This window comes from Nannospalax galili, unplaced genomic scaffold (genome assembly GCF_000622305.1).
Source record: "Nannospalax galili isolate Female #2095 unplaced genomic scaffold, S.galili_v1.0 scaffold380, whole genome shotgun sequence".
In the NCBI taxonomy this organism is placed as follows: domain Eukaryota; kingdom Metazoa; phylum Chordata; class Mammalia; order Rodentia; family Spalacidae; genus Nannospalax; species Nannospalax galili.
In genome coordinates, this window is record NW_008348568.1 from 2718258 (window position 1) to 2723563 (window position 5306).

Genomic DNA, 5306 nt, shown 5'->3' on the forward strand with positions numbered 1-5306 from the left:
TCCTCCTGCCTGCACAGCCCCTCTCCTTACACAAAAGAGTCTTTCAGAACCTGGTTACCTAGAGTTAAACTTTTCAACAAGGCTTTTTGTGTTTTTGTTTTCCTTTAAGCTCCACAGCTGAAATACCAGCTCCTGCAGTTGCTAAGATTAAGGATTTTTCCTCCTTTTTCCCTTCAGCTCAGTTTCTGTTGAGTAGCAAAAACCCAGAGATAGATTAACTGTTTCCTTGGCAAATGGATGGAGGGTACTCAGGCCTCTGGGGTGTCTGAGGGATTAGCTATGATTCAGACTTGTGTTAATAGTGCTTAGTTATTCCACTTGCTCAAGTCACACATTTGTGTTGGTTACTAAGGTCTACTGCAACCACTCAGCCCTAAGTGTACACAGAGGAACTGTGGAGTTGGTATAAGAGATTATCTACCATGAATATTTATGTACTGTACAGCTTGCGTGTGATGATTCAGTCATCTCATTTTTATTTTATGCATTTTACCCCATTTGCAGTCAGTATTTATTGCAAAGATAGGGCTCTTAGCAAAGTAACACACCAATGTGGGTTTTCTTTTTCTGCTTATTTAAGTATTAAATTTTCCTACTTTCTAATCTATTTCTAGGAAAGCGTGCCAAGACAACAGCCCAGTTGGCCACCACTGCCAAAACCCAACAGACTGGGAAGTTTTGTTGTGATCTTAGTGTTTTTGCTAGGTCCTTAGCACTGATCATAGGGGTTGTGGGATTCACAAAGCTGTATGTCAGCATTTAGTGACAGAAATCAACCAGCCTCTACTTTTTGAGTGGGAATATAGGGAACAGTATTTCTTTTCATTTTATTATTATTAGTTATTATTATTTTATTATTTTCAGGCCTTACTATGGAGCCTAGAATGGCCTTAAACTCATGATTCTCTTGCCTCAGCCCCCAGAATGCTGCAAGGACAGTCAGGCACTATCACTCTGGCTTAGAGTCATCATTTCTACAGTGTTTACTAAGTGCCTATGATCTACAGCTAGAACTTTAAGTTTAAAGCACAGCAGTGCAGTCGACTCACTCTTTTGTTTTTTGTTCTTTTTATTCTATGTGTATGAGTGTATTGCCTGCATGGCCATGCCGTGCAATGCCCATGGAGGTTAGAAGAGGCCATCTGATTCCCTGGAACTGGAGTTAAGGACAATTGTTAGCCACAATGTGGGTGCTGGGAACTGAACCCAGATACTTTGCAAGAGCAGCCAGTGCTTTTAAGTGCTAAGCCATCTTTCCAGCCCCAATTCACTTTTTTTTAAATAGATTTTTTTGTGTGTGTATTTCATACAGAACATTCCAAACAATCTTATTCATCTTTATACCCACATCCCAAATAGCACCCTCCCATAGCCTCCCCCTAACCCCCCGGAGCCCATATAATCTGTCATCCCTGCTACCATCCACTGTGTTATCAGTGTTCCCAGCTATTACCCGGTGCAAGTCCATCTGCTGGAGCTAGTCTGCCTATCTAGAGTTCCTTGTTTTAGGAAGATCAGCTCTTCTTCATCTAGCAGCAATCAATTGCCAACATTCCTTCAGATAAGACTGGGGTCTGCCGTTCATTTTCCCATTTCCATGCTGGGTTACTGTCTGGGAGTCTTTTGGACTACCCTGGCCAGTAACTCAAAGGAAGGTATCACTTGCCTGACATTGTATTTTGTTATGTAGCCTTTAGCTATACACATGGACTCTTAAAGAATTATCACTGATCACTTTAATCTTTGGTTATACTTTCCTTTTGGGTGTTTAAGACCATATAGTTGGCCCAGATTAACCAATTTCTTTTTACTCTTAAGGCTGTTTAGGATCTGTTCCTCAGGGGTCACATGGGCTTGGGAGGAGCCTCTGGCTCCTTTCTTTTACTAGTTCCATCTACATGAAGATAAGTCAAAGGTTCTATTCGACCATGGCTGGCTTCACTTGGAAGCATGGAGGAAATGTTTCCTCTGTGTTGACCCTCCTCTTTGTACACTGGACACGGGTTCAAGTCCATCTGATGGGGTCTCCACGGCCTCCTTAAGGACAGGTGACTCATCACGGTTACAGGACATTTTGAGAGATGCTCCATAGTCCCCTGGAACTTAGTCGACCTTGGAGGGCAAGGAGAAAAATTGTCCTTTAAATCCCTCTGACAGATTAATATGGGCCTCAAAGTATGGCTATTAAACATCCAAGAAGGTTAGTTCTAACAGTCTGGTACTTAAATTACCATGTGCTACATAGATGAAGCTTGGGCAAAAACCAGATGTTCTCTGATAAACCTTGACTAAACGTATTTTATGTTCCTTGAGTTTTTTGTATGTGTAATTTGTCAAGAGGTTGTTGGACTAATATGGTTCCCTCTGTTTTTTTTTAAACTAGATAGGCATTATTTATCTCTCTCATTATCTAACCCTTCCACCATGGTTTCTCCATTTTTCCCATTTCTCCCTTAGTAATACTCTTCTCCTATGGTCTCTCCTTTCTGGAGCTCCTTCTTTGCCTTTTCCCCAAGGTTCCTTGTATAACTCTCCCTCCCCAATCCCATTAAAATAACTCAATTTTTATCCATATCTCCCTTATTAATACATGTTTCCTACTGTTCTTGTTCAGATTCTTTCTTTTCCTTTCCCTACTTGATTCCTTTTCATTTTCCTGGTTCCTGTAGTTATGTCTGGATACATACTCACTTACAAGGATTTGGTGCTAGGACCCACATGTGAGGGAGTACATCTTTTTTTGTTGTTGTTTGTTTGTTTTTCTGAGTCTGTGTTACTTCACTTATTATAACAGTTTCTAGTTCCATCCATTTACCTGCAAATTTCATGATTTCATCTTTCTTTACTGCTGAGTAAAACTCCATCGTATATATGAACCACATTTTCATTATCCACTCATCAATTGAGGAACACTTAGGTTGCTTCCATCTCTTAGCTATTTTGAAAAGAGCAGCAACAAACATGGATGTACAAGTGTCTCTGCAACAGAATGAATTCCTTGGGTATATGCTAAGGAGTGGTATAACTGGGTCAAATGATAGGTTCATTTATAGTTTTGTTTTTTTTGGGTTTTGTTTTTTTTTTTTTGGTCTTTTTGAGACAAGGTCTCCCCATAGCCCCAGCTGTCCTGGCACTCACTATGTAGACCAGGCTGGCCTTGAACTCACAGAGATCCACCTGCCTTTGCCTCCTGAGTGCTGGGATAAAAGGCGTGCGCTACCATGCCCAGCTTATTTATAGTTTTTTAAGAGTTCTCCACACTGCTTTCCATAGGGGTTGAATAAGTTTGTGGTCCCACCAGCAGTGGATGAGCGTTCTTCCATACCCACATCCTCTCCAACATTTGGTATCATTTGTTCTCTTGATCTTAGCCAGTCTGACTGGGGTAAGATGAAATCTTAAAATGGTTTTAATTTGTATTTCCCTAATTATTAGTGATGCTGAACATCTTTTAAGATGCTTCTTAGCCATCTTTACTTCTTTTGAGAACTCTCTGTTCAGCTCCTTAGCCCATCTTTTAATTTGGGTTACTTCCTTTCTTGATTTTTTGTTTTTTGAGTTTGTTATATATTCTGGATGTTAACCTCTGTCAGATGTGTTGCTGATGAAGAATTTTCCCCACTCTGTGGGTTTTCTCTTTATTTCCCTGGTTGCCTCCTTTGATGTACAGAAGCTTTTTAGTTTAATGAGGTCCCATTTGTTGATTCTTGACCTTGTTTCCTGAGCAATTGATGTCCAGTTTAGAAAATCCTTTCCTACACCTTCATCTTGTAGGTTATTGCCAATGTTTTCTTCTAACAGTTTCAGAGTTTCAGGCTTCACATTGAGGTCTTTGATCCATTTGGAGGTGACTTTTGTGCAAGGTGAAAGATAGGGCTTTAATTTCATTCTTCCACAAGTGGAGATCCAGTTTTGCCAAAATCATTTGCTGAACATGCTGTCTTTCCTCCAGTAAATGTGCTTGGCCCCTTTGTCAAATATCAGGTGGCTGAAATTGCATGTACTCATATTTGGGTCTTCAATTTTGTTCCATTGATCTATGGGTCTATTTTTGTACCAGTACCATATTGGTTTTATGACTATAGCTCTCTAATACAGTTTAAAATCTGGTATAGTAATCCCCCCAGCGTAACTCTTTGTGCTCAGGGTTGCTTTGGCTATCTGAGGTCTTTTGTGCTTCCGTATGAATCTTAGGTTAGTTTTTTTCCAATTCTGTGAAGAATGTCTTGGGGATTTTGATTGTCCTTCCATTGAATCTATAAGTGGCTTTTGGTATGATGGTCATTTTCATATTAATTCTTCCAATCCGTGAGCATGAGAGTTCCTTCCATCTTCTGGTGTCTTCCTCCATCTCTCTTTTTTTTTTTAATATTTTATTTATTATTTTTATTTTATGTGTACAAGTGTATTGCCTGAATGTATGTGAGTGCACCCATTTCCTAAAATGCCGCGGAGGTCAGAAGAGGGCTTTGGATTCCCTTGGAACTGGAGTTAAGGATGGTTTGTAGCTGCCATGTGGGTGCTGGGAATTGAACCTGGGTCCTCTGCAAGAGCAGTCAGTGCTCTTAACCACTGAGCTTTAAAGATTTAAAATATTCATTGGAGAGGTCTTTAATGTCTTTGATCAGGTTTATTCCAAGACATTGTGAAAGTGGATGTTTCCATGTAATTTTTCTCTGATTCCTTGTTACTGGTATGTAGAAAGGCTACAGACTTTTGAAGATTAATTTTGTAATCTGCCACTTTACTGAAAGTGCTAATCATTTTTAGGAGTTTTCTGGTAGAATTTTTGGTATCTCTTAGGTATAATATCATATCATCTGCAAAAAGGGATAATTTGAGCTCTTCTTTTCCAGTTATTACTCCTTTAATTTCCTTCTCCTCTCTTATTGCTCTGTGTTAAAGAGGAGTGGAGATAGTGGACAGATAGTTCCTGATTTTAATGGGCGTTCTTCCAGTTTTCCTCTATTTAGAATGATGTTGGATGTGGGTGTGTTGTGTATGGCTTTAATTATGTTGAGGTATGTTCCTTCCAGTCCGATTCCCTCTAGGACTGTGAACATAAATGCATGCTGCATTTTGTCAATGGCTTTCTCTTCACCTATTGAGATGACTATGTGGTTCTTGTCTTTGAGTACATTTATATGATTTATGATGTTTATTGACTTATGTATATTGAACCATCCCTGCATCTCTGGAATAGAGCCCACTTGATCATGGTGGATAATCTTTTTGATGTGTGTTTGTATGCAGTTTGCAAGTATTTTGTTGAGAATTTTTGCATCTATGTTCATTAAGGATATGGG